Here is a 15,819-nt window from a genome sequence, read left to right on the forward strand (position 1 = left end):
TCAGACAGCAACAGGCAATAGTCCTCTAACCATTCTTCTTTTTCACCTGATTACTATAAGGGCTGTGAGAGGCAGAAGATAAAGCAGGTCACCAGCCCACAACACACACAACCAACTTTTTTTTATGGTTGAATACTACTGGAAAACTGGGACATATTTCCTAGTTTTCCCTTCCTTAAGTGGTTCAACAAACAAACAAACAAACAAAAATCCTCTGAAAGTAGTCACATACAAGGACTGGACTGCAAATAAGGGAAAACGCAGACAATGTCCAAAGAAAAAAACTTTTAAGGACCTTCAGAAAGACTCAGGACTACTGCTCAAGACCAGAAGATCTTTAGAAAGTTACAGGGAACGTCATTGGAAGCAAAATATAAAAAAATGAGGGGTAGTTTAAGACTTTATCAAAGTACTATAAGTGATAATCAGGATCATTCAATTCAGGAGACATTCAGAACTTTCTGGAAACATTTAATGGAGCATCAGTACAGGATGTTGTAACGCAGTATCCTAAAAGCCCTGAGGGGAACAATTTTGTATGACCTACAGGAAAGAATATGAGAAGATTTTCTTTGTGCCCCAAATCTCCTGTTTGTGATTTGCCAGGAGTCCTGAATGAGGCATCCTTGTGACTAACAGAAACAATAGGAGAAGGTGATGTCATTTTGAGAGCATTTGCAAAAACAAAAGAGAGGTTTTAGGAACATCCCCAATTTTCTGTAATGTTTCTGGAAATTCATCAACTTTGAAGAACATTACCCAAGTTTTTCAGCAGGTCCTCTTCTACTTGTGAAGCCAGTGTCAAAGCAAACAGTGTCCTGGGTGCTTGGATTATACAGTCAATATGTCTATTCCTCTTTAAGTTTGAGCACTCTTTTCTATCTGCTCTTTCACTCCTCACACAAACGCCCCAACTGACAGGAGGAAGATTGAACCGGGGACATTATGAGTCTAAAATGACACTCAGGCCTCAGCCCTCAGGACAATGAACTGAGAAAAAAGTATTTCAAGGTTTAATATTTCAAAAACCGTCAAGTTCAGTGTACAAAACTAACCCACTAGGAGTAAACACACATATACCACTTGCACACACAACCCTGAAGACTGGCTCACTGTGAGTGCTTGGCACGTTTCACGCACCGCTGCTGCAAACATGAGAAGTGCATACCGGAAACAGGCCGACAAGAATAAAAGCAAGAACACCAGCATGGGGCACGCAACTACTTCTTTGTCTGTGGCAGCCTCTCACCTACCCGGCTTCATGTTTTTCATATTAAATATGAAGCATTTACACATCCACGCTGCTTCTTAGTCTTGCATTTTAAATAAAAAAGACCAATTCCCTGTTCTGTGAAAAACTTCAAAAGCTCATGGACAAATCAGGCATCCCTGCTCCACACTTCTCTCCAGGCAGACTCGTGCAGTGCATTGATAGTACACTGAGGAATAAATTGATGGAGTTAAATTTGGATGAATAAATTAGTTGGCCAACTTGTACTAGAATACATTTACATCCAGATGAGATTAAAGTCCTGACACGCCAGCTCATTACTGGCCTCTAAAGCTTCTTCCAGACGTCATCACCCAATTGCATCCCAACTCATTCAGTCGGATTGCTGTGACTGTGGGAATAATATGTACAGTAACTGGCTGATTAAAGTGATAAATTGCAGGCAGGGAACACAGAGAAGCTACTAGCCAAGCATAATGAAAGCTAGATTTTACTTACAGAGCTAAAGAGACTCCAAGGTACAGTAAAAATAAATGTTTTAAAAATTGGGGGTTAAGAGCATTCTCAGTTAAAGGCTAAACAGCACAGCTTCTGTCAACAATCTTTGATGATAATCCCTCTGCAGTTTGCAGTGAACCCCCTTTGTTAAAGAAAAAGCCCATTCTCTCCAAGAAAAAACCCAACTGTTTATCCAATTATAAAGAAATATGAAACTGGGTTTCTTTTAAGTTTCTTTATGTAAGTAAAGGGCTGAAGGATCTAAACATATAGATACATGTATGCACTACTTGTTGTGTATTCAATACAATATATTTATACATTTTTACTCATGTTATTTCAATTGAATCCATTTTGAAGATTAAGAGTCTACATTGAAACTATAAGATGGCAAGTAAGAATAAACATCCAACAGCATCTAATGTTAATAAAGTTATTAGATCATGTCAGCGAGCTACAACTCTCTGACATATATTTAAATAACAATGTATAAAATATGTATGTGACATTACTAAAGGGGTTATATATAGCAATGCACCTGCAGAAATGTGTAGAGCTTTTGTGTTTCACCTGTTTTATTGATTATTTGTGAAAATAGAAACCTTACTGGTTTGACTTGGTCTTACATGGAGTTGTTTTAGGGCACAGCAGGCAGCTGTGCTTGGCAAAAAAGCTCTGACATCCACTGTACACTAATTGCTCGACAGCAAAAGGCAGGCGAACACAGAAAGCTGGTGAAAATTGTTGTATTTATACAAGTCAAAGAGAAACTGTTGGAGTTATAGTCATAAAATGAACAAGAACATGACTAACTGCTTAAATCAGTATCCTCCATTTTCTTCCACTTATCCAATTCAGGGTCACAGGGGGGCTTCCACTTATACTATTCCAGCTGTCTTAGAGCAAAAGGTGGAGTACACTCTGGACAGACTGCTGGTGTATCAGAGGGCTAACACAGAGACAGTCAAACCATTCACACCCATTCACGCTTAGGTCCAATTTAGAATTACCAGTTAACCCACTCCCTGCATGTCTTTGGACTGTGGGAGGAAGTCGGAGTACCCCTGAGAGAACCCACCCACATAGGGAGAGAACATGCAAAGTCCAAATAGAAAGGCCCCAGCCAGCCACTGGACTCAAACCAACAAACTTCTTGCCGTGAGGCGGCACGATCATGCTGCCAAGTAACGCAGTTATACAGTACAATAACTTACAATTAACAACACATTATTACCATGCTTACATCTGGTTTTCACTGGCAAAAAAGTTACCAGCAGTGTGAAAATGTGTTGGTATTTTGTGCACAAATACAGCAGCTGAAGCAAGTCGGTTACCTTTAATGACCACATAGCCAAGCTGGTGATCCTTAAATCTAATGGCACAGTATTACAGAAAAAAATGTAAATGAAAAATATAACAATTTACAATATTATAACTCTACTAAATATACCTCTATAAAGCAACATTAATAAAACAAAATATAGCATCATGTATACAAAGTCCAGCAGAGTATCTTCATCAGTGTGTAATTATATGTGTGAATGTTTTGTGTTACACCTCATGAGCAAAGTGCTGAACTAATTAATATTCCTGCTGGACACCTAACTATTTAGAATGACCGTTAATTCAAAGGGCATGCTTGCAGAATAAAATGATCAAATTAAATTACTACGTTCAATTCATTTAGTTTTATTTTCCTATACTGTCACAGTTCTACAGGAAAAACAAAACACACACAACCAGTTTGCTGGTGCGGAGGATCAAAATGACAGAGCTAAAATGGCCTGCAGCTTAAAGTGCAAAGACTGGACAGAAATGGAAGGGGAAAACAACACCATGTGTAGAAAGGTAAAGGCTTTCCTACAGGGAAATCTGGTGAAGGGAGGAGGAAGACAGGACACCATGATCGGTGGCTTAAGTGCTCAAACAATCACGCACACTGAGCATGCACACAGACCTCTGAAGCATGCCCGAAGAAGCACTAAGCAAATATACTTACTCAGTTGTTATTTTTCATCTTTCATGATGTAAAGTGCAGTTTATTAAATGCTTTTTAATGACTATTATAAACTGAATCATGGTTCGTTAGACTTGATTAAAATAGAAGAGCTACAGCTTCTATACCATTTGAAGGACATTGCCTAAAGAGTGGTCACATCAGCACCTGTCACTTCTTGCCTTCAGATGCCTTGTGACACTGCACTATCCATGTATAACACAGCACAAAGCCATAACCTTTTTCCATGTGCCCCATCACATATTCAGGCAGCAATCTGGCTATGAGATGCTGGGAGGAAGAGGAGGAGCAGCTGTGCAGAATAAGAAGTGAAAGGTGAAGTCGAGGACTGCAGTCATTGCAGGGCAGGTTATTGTGGACGTGTTTTGGCAGGTATATGTTATAGCTCTGAGAAATTGCTGCTGTTTATTGTTTACAGCTGGCAATAAGGACAAGGCAGTGGTGTCGATGACCTCACGGATTGATGGGCTGCATTTGGTATTAGATCACAAAAGAAAACTGACCCATGTGGGATAAACGACACAAACAGAACAAATAATTTCTTTCCATTGAGGGACGACTCAAAGGTATTAGTTTAATAAATGTTTTGTAGCTAAATGTTTAATAAATAACCTAGAAAATTTTGATTTGCAGTGTAATCTCTATAAGAGTTCACATTAATCTAAATAGTTAAATCCTAAACTCTGTGTTTTGACATTTATTTGTAGCTTCTAAATAAAGCTTGCCTCTTAGAAAATAACCTTGAACAGGTTACACTGGATTTATTCCTGAATGTGCACAGGGTAATAAAAGAAACTAATACTTAAATGGACTCTAATCAAAAAACAGCCGATGATATTTAATGCGGCAGGTTTGATCAGAGAGCTGAACCACACATTGTCCTTGAATGTAAGTCTAGATCAGTACGACCTTTGACCTGGCTGTGATGAGGAAAAAAGGCTCTACAAGTGTGACCTATAATGCTGTTAATGATAGTGGGACACAATTATTTCTCTCTCTCTCTCTCTCTCTCTCTCTCTCTCTCTCACACACACACACACACACACACACACACACACACACACACACACACACACACACACACACACACACACACACACACACACACACACGCACACTAGTGGCTTGTCAGCAACACTCAACACAACACTGATGTGTGCCAACGACTTGGTTATAAGAAAAATCGTTGAAAATATATGACAGATCTAGAGCTGGATCAATGTAAGCTTTTAAACCAACACTAACTCACTGAATATGAATGTTGACTGGAATTGATCTGTAGATGTAATGCTGTGTAGCTTTTGCTGTATTGAAGAATATTAGGGGCACCTTTTGTTTACACGGATGTCAGAGACTCAATCTGAATTTCCCTAACTGTCCCGATCAGCTTGCTGATTGGGTAAGGAGGGTAAGGTGTCCAGGATCTTTTGGAGATTGCATGGTCACACGTCATTTAATCTTCCAGATATGGGGACTGGATGACCACCAGCATGTTGTGTGTGTTTGGGAGCAAGTAGGGAACTGTCTTAGGGCCAGAGTGTTATTGATTTAACCCTTGCAAGTTCAGTATTGTACATACAGTTTTTTTTCTTTGTGCACATGTCAAACAAATCTTGCAGTACACAAATTTGCAGCCCTGACAGATTAAACTGCAGTGTCAGAGACATGTTAGCATCAGTGATAGTAGATGCTACAGACAGTATAGGTTTATTTATGTTGCCTGAACTGGTGACATAATGAGTTCACAGAGTGTGACACTGTCTATGAGGCCACAAATGAAGTGTGACATCACCTGTAAAGCAGAGCTTATTTTATTTATTAGTGAGACATCATCATGCTCACACACATGAGGTGTAGGCCAGACAAGCTCTGCTTTCTTTATCTATGCGGGAAAAGAAATGTTGTTTTTTTATGATTAGTATTATTTCTTTAAACAGAACCTGACACAACTGTGACAAAACAATGTTGAAAGGACTACTGACTACGACAGCTGTATATAAGAGATAGTACAAGAATTATAGCGGTACAAAGAGATGAACAGACAACATTTGGATGGTTTGTCATAAAATGCTTTTGTGCTCTTGGCATTCATCTGCAGAACACTACTTATCCATCTCTCTTGCTTTTATTCGTCTGGCTCCTGCCTTCAGGCTGGCAAATGTTATATACACTTACCTTTTGGAAGATAGGTCACCATTCAAACATATGGGAATTAGACAAATGAGCAAAAATCAAATGTTGCTTCAAATATTGCTCATGCTAAAATATATTTTTAAAATGTATCATGTAGTTTTATAGATTGCTGCAGGGATGACGTTTTTTTTTTTAGTAGGCCAACCTGCAATTTACCATCACCCCATATTGCTCAACAAAACAGCTGTCGAGGTACGGATGGAGTCAGACATGAAAATAAAAGGCAAGTCTTTACTGGACTGATGCAGTCCAAATAATAAGCAAATCCAACAGAAGAACAGCAAAGTCCACACTGAAACATGGAGGAGAAACAAATGTATAAACACAAGAAGAAGCAGAGCACTTTATATACAGATACATAGCACTAAAACAGGACACAGGAGGAAACAATTAAGAAGAGGTGAAAACAATCGGTAAAGCCACAAAAATAAATATAATTGAATGAATAGGATTAAATCAGGAACCAAAAAACAAAGCAAACTAAGAATAAACATATATACACTGTATATATTGAGGATCCAAAACTCATAAACATAACCACAGCTTGGGACCAGGACAGCAGTGGTGGGGTTTTCCAACTGCTTTTTGAATTACTAATGAAAATAATACTTGTGGGTTATACATTTTTAAGATACTTGCATGAATAGCACAATTACTATTACAATTGTAAAGGTAAACCTACCTTATCTGGACATTTCAGAGTAAAGAAGGTAAAACTGTGAGAGACCATGATGATATGCAGTCATGATCCCAGGTCAGATTCACAACAAGGCTTTCCAGTAACATGACATACAACTGAGTCAGCTGAGTCTCCAAGGTGTTTCCATCTTTTTATGTTGAGCGCGCACACAGACATACTACATCCCCAGAGTGACAAAAATACCACAAAGGTCATCACAGTTTGCCACACATTTGCTGCTAAAAGTCAATCATGTGCATATTTCTACACATTGGCAAGTGGCCCAATGGCAGACTGCCATGCCATTCAGCCATGAGAGACAGACTGAGCAATGTGCGTGCCTGTGGACTGAACCAAACCTGTTGTAAAACCCTGCTTTTTAAGCTTTTCTTTTTTTGGTCCAATTGAATGTATCACCACAAAGGACAAGACAATCACTGCCAGGAAGTGCACAAAAAGACATTTGAAAGTCAATTTTATTTATAATGGGTGAGTCCAGCCTCAGGCTAAGATGAATGTCCCAGACAGACATCCACAAAATTAATCAGGTGATCATAGAAGTAGATTTTAGAGTATCAGCTCATTTCCATTAATTTAGGATGGGTGAGAGCACACTGTAAAATCTAATTAGTTCCCAGAACTCAAAAAAATTATGGAAACTCGTTGCCTCAAAAAAATTGAGTAAAGCTTAGCTAAAAATGACTAAGTTAGGACAACTTATTTATTTTGAGTACTCTGTACAAGCTCATTTGTTCCCAGAACTCAAAAAAATTGGATCAAGTTTACGTAAGATGACCAAGTTAGGGCAACTTACTCATTTTGAGTACACTGTACAGCCTTGTTAGTTCCCAGAACTCAAAAAAATTATGGAAACTCGTTGCCTCAAAAAAACTAAGTAAAGCTTACTTAAGATGACTTTTAGGACAACTTATACATTGCAAGTCTGCAGTATTAAGAATAACTTGATATTTCTGACTTTCTGACAATACTAATTGTTTACCTACTGACAAACATTTCAAGTTCAACTAAATGAAAAACAATTTGTGGTAACCTGAATATGATTAAAAATAATTAACAACAATTTTTGTAATGATGTTAAAATGAGCCCAACTTTTATTTTCAAACACAACAAAGTACAACAGCCAACATACTGGACACTGTTCTGCTGAACAACAAACAATTATATTGCCATCACTGTTATAATCTTACAATGAAACAAAGTCTCAGATGTAATTATTCTGAAAATAAGTTTAGGCCTACCACAAGCTTGTTTTGTACTTACATTACTTATATAATCAAAATAAAATATTTGTTGTTCTGTCACAAGTGCAGTCTCTAATTTAAACAACACATTTGTTTTTCATTCCAACACATGAGCTGGAATGTTGTAATATTTTAAGGATGGCTTGTTTCCAGTCCAGGCATTACTGCCTGAATGACTATCATGGATCGAGGTGATCCAAATGTAAGTGCAGAAGAAAGTCTTTAACTTCCCTTAAGTACAGTGGCAGTGGATGTGGGTTGGAGATGCAATGAGCTTGAACCTGCAGGCGACCATCTTCACTGACCACACCATCTGTGACGGAGGACTCATCTCTCCTGTTGTCCTGCAAGCAAACAATCATATTTTTGGAACATGAACTTAATTGCTTTCTTAAAACATTTTTTTCTGCATTTGGTATAAAACAGACTCCAATTTAGACAATCTCAGGCTCCCTCCCCACCGGAGAGGTGACATTCAATGTCCCAATTGTCAGTCTGGATAGCCCTGACCACCACCCAACATACAATAATGTCATGAAAGCATCATTTTAAAAAGGGCTATGCAAACATGGGCAATAACTTTCATTCTAATGATGTGCAAAATGATTTGGGCACAAAACAAATTTTGCTGTTCGAAAACTTGCAGACTTCACTATATACAGTGTAGACCCTCTAAACTAAGTTTGAAGAAATGCAGACCAAACTGTTGTTGTTTGTTTACTTACACAGCATGTCTTGTAGAATTAACTGGAGTCACAGCAACAGCACAGTGCAGTCATATCTCAAGTCTAATAACAGAAGACAGGAAAAGATCAGTAAAGAAACAACTTCCCCAAACCAAAGCACAAACAAAACAATAAGTAAAACAGGCTGATCTAAAGTATGATTAAAGTTCAGCCTGATTAATATAAATGTCACTGACAGTTGCTAATATATTGGAAAACCAAAATACTTACCACTGAGTTGATGTCTTTCTGTCCAACAACAGGAGTGCTGGTCCCGAGCCTCAAAGACAGTAAGAAGCAAGCAGAGGGAGAAAAAAACAGAACATATTTCAGAAACTGATTTGATCCTTAATGGCTGTGCAATCACTGTAACATAGAGTTTGCTTATTTTGTTAAATAAAGGCTAGATTTGGCATTAATAGATGCCACAGATGTTCTAAAGCTGCCACAAAGCATAAAAAAATGGACGTCTCCGAAAACGTCGGAGCATTTTTGCAAATATGTGATGTCTTGATATATCGAGCAGATATTTGAAATTTACACAGCTACATTCTCGCCTGAAAATATCTTAAAAGTTTATTTTGTGACCCAGAAAAAGTAATAAGTTTTTCAGCCGCGCTCCTCCGCCATTGCCGCGCTTAAGTACGCACAGGCTCCGACAACCGTGGCCGACAAATGCGATTCTGCTTTTCCCCAGACTACCCTTTCTGGATCACAAAATAACCTTTTAAGATATTTTCAGGGGAGAATGTAGCTGTGTAATGCTCAAATATCTACTTAATTTATCAAAATATCATATATTTGCAAAAGTGCTTCCACGTTTTCGGAGAGCTCTGTTATCCACCCCCCACACCTATCCCACCCCTAACGGCTGCACCTCCCAAAGAATTTTGTCTGGGCTCTTATCTCACTTATTTATTTCAAACGATCAACAGAAAATTTCACCGACATAGTTTTATGTAAGGTTTTTAAGGCTGTGGTGTTAATTTTTAAGTAACATGAGCCCAGCGGCAGCAGCAATGCTAGGCGAACACTAACTAGCTAGCAAGATTTTAAACCTGGTGCTAAACTAAGAGAAGCCACAAAATCAGTTTGAATAAGAGTAAACATTTACTCACCAAGTCAGTGTATCAGGTAAAGATCCACAGTAATGACAACAATAGTCTCTTGAGCTGACGCTTCTCTGGGTTTGCTCAACATATTCCATAACAAATGCACCGTGAACATGCGGACTGATCCGCGAGTGAGGAGGACGGTAGTCACGTGGCATTTTCAAAACACATCTTTCATCCTTCCGCCCAGAGAAGCAAAACTTCCAGCTTACTTAGTTTTTCTAAGTTAGGACAACTCAAATTAATCGAGTTTATCAGCGTTTTTGCATAAAAAGTACTGGTAAGTTATTTAAATTGAGTTCTAATAGCAAATTGATAAAAATTGAGTTCAGCCTATTTAATATTTTTAATTAAACACAATATTACATTTTACAGTGCACATGGTAGATGTGGGGAGAGAGGGTGGCCAAAAAAAATCAAATAAATGAGTTTTGCTGTGTCACATGGTTACCTCAGGGTGAAGATGTCATAGAGCGCACATTAAATGAAAGTAGATATATTTGAGACTGTATTAAATATTACTTCAGGGGAAAAAAGGGCACACATTTCTAAAATTGTACTAACAAAAATTATGTATGAAGAGAAAACATGATGGCTGGGTGTGACAGTTTGTGTAGTGCCTTTTGTGTGATATGCCCTTGATAATAAATAATGAACATAACCCAAATATTCATGGTAAATTACACTTTATTGATCCCCCGGAGGTTTTTATTAAGAATTCATGAGGAGCAGATTTCTTCAGTATAACATGTTGGGGAACAAACCCAATGTTAAATCTGTAGATCTGTGATTTGATAAATGTTTCACTCATTAAAAACAAATATAAACAAATAAAAAATATACAATTTGAGTGAAAGGTTGAAAGGTGGATGAATGAAGCTCAAGGATGGGGTGAAACACAGTTGAGTGTTCAGTGTGGGAACAATGACATTTCTACTGTGGAAGTTTAATAGTGATTAACCCAGGGAACGAATACATTTCTCCTCTTCACTTGTGGTTAATGTAGTGAGAGACAGGAAGCAGAAAAGGGAGTTTGTATGGACAAGGTTTTATATGTGGGCTTTAGATTACAGTTAGATCTGGACTTTTTAAATTACAACAAAATCATTAAACTCTCAATCCAAAAACCAGTTATACATAAGCACTTGATCAAATGGTACCACATGACTGTAAAGCATGAAATGTTTGCAATAAGCAAAGAGTTTTTTCCTGTAAGTTTATCTTGATAAATTTTACAAAATTTTACTGTTGTTTTAAATACACAAAACAGAACTAAAATGATAAAATCACAGTGTAAATTAACATGTCTAATAATGTTAAAATGATGGAAAATCAGCCTCAAATGTCCCTCAAATACAGCAGGTTGCTGTCTGTCATATCTCCCTTCAGATTAATTTGCCAAGTGATGACAAATAAGAATAAATATTACTGAAACAAATATTAGTTACACTGTTCATAAATATGACAACAGGAAAAAAGAATGGAGAAAAGAAACGGGAAACAAAATGGGCTGATTTTAGAGCGGTTGGGAAATAAATAAATAAAATGAAAAGCTTTTACTCGTAGACTTCCAGACGCATGTACTTGACAATGTTCTTTTATGGAATTTTTTTCTTTGTTCTTATGTCCTTACTTGCCCAAACCCTTTCATATCAAATACCTACTTCAGTAACATAATGTCACATGAAGATGTTGGCTGTATCGTCCTCTTAGCTGTTTGCTTTAAACTGACAGATTTAATAGGAAAAAAAATAACACTTTTTTTAAAATGTGATATTATAAACAATTTTTCCTGTAGATTAAACTGAAAAATGGCTACAAAAATAAGAGTTTGGTATTTTTATTGGGTATTTGTGTATGTGGTGTGTGTGTGTGTGCGTGCGCACAAATGTGGAGTCCCACTTTAGCTGTCAAAGACCACGGTTATACAAGTGAGACCTTGATCTTGTTGATGCAGAAAAAAGGGATGTTACTGGTTTGACTGATGCAATGAAAGCTGAAGGATAAAGGGTCAAGGGTCAAACTACTGCTACATCTAAAGTGATTGCTCTCTCTCTCTCTCTCTCTCTCTCTCTCTCTCACACACACACACACACACACACACTTAGACTGGCAATGACTGAAGATATGAACTTACTAGCCACTTTATTAAGTTAAAATGCAAAAATGTAATTAGGCAATCACAAGTCAGCAACTCTAGGCTTACAGGAGCAGATAACTACAGTGGGTTCCACTCCTGTCAGCTAAGAACAGGAAACTGGATACAGTTCATAGTTTCACAAAAACTGAACAATAAAAGCTGCCTGGTCTGATGAGCCCCAATCTCTGCTACGACATTCAGGTCACAGGGTCTGAATTTGGTGTGAACAATGCAGAGGCATAGATCCATCCTGCTTTGTAGCAACGGTTCAAGCTGCTGGTGGTGTAATGGTGTGGGGGATATTTTCTTGGCATCAGGTCTGAATCCAATAGAGAACCTTCGGGATATGGTTGAATGGGAGGTTAACATCATGGATGTGCAACTGACAAATCTACAGTAACTGTGTGATGCTTTTTCAGTATGGAGCCAAATCTCTGAGGAATGTTTCATCACCTCATTGAATCTGTGCCATGAAGAATGAAGAAGGAAATTCTGCAGGCAAAAAGGATATAGCCTAAGTAGCTGCAACTTAATACCTAATGAAGTGGTCATTGTATATAGACTGACTTAAGATTAAGAGCTTAAGAGGGGGTAGTAATTTATAATTTATTGAAAACTGAGAATAAAATTGTCATTTTAGAAAGAAATTTGCTGACATTTTGATCAGACATGGGTCACTCTGATCACAAGCTAAAGGTTTTCCAGTGCCTTGTGAAAAGGAGAGGAAAACTAAAGGAGAAACTCATCAGTTTTCATTATATTGAGATTGGCAGCTGGGGCTTTTGATGTGACTGGTAATCTTCCCAGTGCTTGACAAGTTGCCTTGTGGCATTAAAGTACAACAAAGCAGCTGGGGCACACAAGGCACTTAGCTCATTGTGTTACGGAGATTTATTTTCTTTGTGCCCTTTTGACAGGAAGGCATTTGAAAATGTCACAAATTGTGTCTGCATTATTAGGATTCTACATACAATCTGACGGTGCTTGCACGTACATTTGGCCGGACTAAGTCAAACGCTGTAGCATCCTAGCTGTTTGTCTGCTTGTTTGGAAAAAAGTACATTGGCTATTTAAAAATAAATGGGGGTAAACTGAGGAAAAAGCTCCAAAGCAACAAATCAAAAAAGCAGCTTGTTCATGCACAAGAATTCAGACTAACAGAAGAAAATACAGAGTGAGCAGTGAAAGGTGTGGCCGTGGACTGTGCATTTCTATTCAGAACAATACCTCCTGCTGTGAGTCTGATGCCAATGTGCTTTATCAAATCTGGCTGGACAATAACACCCACTGTCAGAGAAACAAAGCCAGAGAGGTTATTGCAGTTTTGGACTGTGATAGAGTTGAAATGCATTAATTTAGCCAGGACAGATGTAGTGTGCAGATGCACCCTGGCTTATAACAGCAGCTTCTCTCTCTGTAGTGTTGGTTGATAAAAAGCAAACCGAGTGAAAACTTTAAAAAAAAAAAAAAGCACTCTAGTGGTACAGCAAGGAAAGTAACCAACTTAGAAGCTCTCGGTTTCAAAAGGCTGCCTGAAACGCGACTGAATATCTCAGAAATGAACTTTTATGTGGCTCACATGAGAACTGTGAGAAGCAGGTGCTGTTTGTAAAGCAAAGTCAAGACTACATCCCTGCGGATTTCCCATGGTCAAACACACATGAAGAACTCCAGTATATACAGCTGAGTATTAATAATGAATCAGCTGCCTCGTTGGCTCTGCATCAGTTGTGAAGGGGCAAACCAAGACATACTGTGCTGCTCGAAGGTGAGAAAAAACCTTATCCAGCACATGAAAAATGTGTGCGCCTGCATGTTGCATGGATAATGTGTTTGTGCGCACAAGTGTGGGAGGAGGAGCATAAATTTACTCCTTTGATAAATAATAAACCAGCATGTGTGGGAGGACTGTGTGGATGGTTCTCATTACATATCGTTTCTCTGGTGGTTCGGGCTCAGATATTCCCATGTTTGACTTTTGATGCCTTGCTCTTTTTTGGTTGATTATGCATAGATTTTCAGTGGGAGTAATGATATTCATAGGTTCTGACACGCAGCTGTCAAAACCCAAATTATAACAACAACAAGCTCTCTCCCCAAGATTAAGGGTGACTGATCATCCAAGTGTCCACCCATACACGCACACGCTGTGTACATAAATACATGAAGTCACACTAGTGCAAACATGTGCTCTGTGAGAAATGAAGGCCTGGCCGACAGACCACATCAGTCACATCACAAGCTTTAATAAATGTTGAGCAGGCCAGCCAAGTGCTGTAGGTGGCATGACATTATTCCAACCTATAACTATCAACCAGGACTATTGTTACATGACAAGACCCAAACTGATGCTCATTAATAATCTATTTTTACCAAGTTGTGAATCAAGGCCAGTGATGCCCAGTAGCATGTCCACATTAACATGAAAGAGAACAGCATAGGACAGAGAAGCACACGTCAAAGTCAACGGATATTATCAAACCTTACAATGTGATCATTTTTAAGGCTGTTAAAAACAATCTATGTATTTTCATGTAAGTGCTGAGACAAAGATGCTTCTTTTGATGCTTTGATTGTTATTATTAGAATAGGAATATTAAGTGTATATATCAAAAATGGGGATGTAAAAAGTTTAAAGTGTTCATGGAAAAGGCCAAGATTTTTTCAAAAAATTGTGTTCAGGTAATGGTTTCATACATCGCCATAAAACAGTAATTCATTACAGCAGCATGGCATCATTAACCAGTCTTCAGCAGCTAGATCTAACAGTACGCTTGTGTCTTTAGGAATAAAACACAACATCAGTATGGAAATAGATATGCGCTGCTTTTCTAACCGGATCAGTGAGCCACTTGAGGCAGAGTGTTCCACTGTCTGGTTTTAGGAAATATTACAGTCTTCAAAGCCACAATCCTACTAAAGAATTCAACATTTGTTGGTGGAAACCTTGATTTCACATCAAAGCATAAATTCACAGTTTCTTTTCATTATAGGGGTTATTAAAATATTCATTTCCATTTTTTTGAATGCGTATGGTACAGCCATAAGTTTATTTTGAGAAATTCACTCCACTGAAGCTTCTTTGCCAACGTCAAATCAGATAGAAAACAGGGCAACTTTGATGTCACTGGAAAAAAAACATTTAAAGCAGAATTATCACAGATCTTTAGTGATTTCCCTGTGAAATTATTTAATATGAGTGGGAAACAGTATTTTAACTAATGTATTGTTATGACTGCTGGTTTTAGTAGTTCTTTATTTTCCCGGTGAGGCAACAGACATTAAAAAATAAGGCCTGGATTAGTCTGAAAAGTACAAGTGAAGCTGGAAACTGAGGGTGGGGGAGTCAAATCTTCTACACTGGAGGATTTGGATGTTCTGTATGCGTGCTCAGCAAAAACAAACAGGGGGAAGGAGGGTGAACTGCTGATCTAGGAGATCTGCTTCATCCCCTCCATGGCAGAGGTTATGGTAAACTATAAAAATCACAACATGGGATCAAGCTACTGTAATCATGCTAGCACAAGCCAAGCGCCATCAATATTTTCCACTAACCTAAGAGACTATCATCAGTCCATTCGTGTCCATTGCTGTATTTCTCTTAGAAAGGGCACATCACTGTCCTTGGATGATTAATTATCAACTTCAGAAAAACAACAGACAAAGTCTGGGTTGTCAAAATACTGTTAGATGCACTTGCACTTTAGTGTTACTCAAACACAGAAAGAGTTTTAGTATGCACACTGAAGAGCGGGGTCACCATTAAATTAATCAGTCCCAATACCCAAAGTAGAGCGTGCTAATTGGATCTTTGACGAGCCTCTCCAATGAATAATAGCAGCATCCTTTATTCTGCAGGCCTAGTTAATTCACCAGCATGTCATTAGTTTTTAGGTTGGAATTTTTCACCAGAGCCTTGCAGGGGAGCTCTGGAGAGAGGTGACACAGTCGCACATATTTG

This window comes from Pelmatolapia mariae, linkage group LG16_19 (genome assembly GCF_036321145.2).
Source record: "Pelmatolapia mariae isolate MD_Pm_ZW linkage group LG16_19, Pm_UMD_F_2, whole genome shotgun sequence".
Classification (NCBI taxonomy): Eukaryota; Metazoa; Chordata; class Actinopteri; order Cichliformes; family Cichlidae; genus Pelmatolapia; species Pelmatolapia mariae.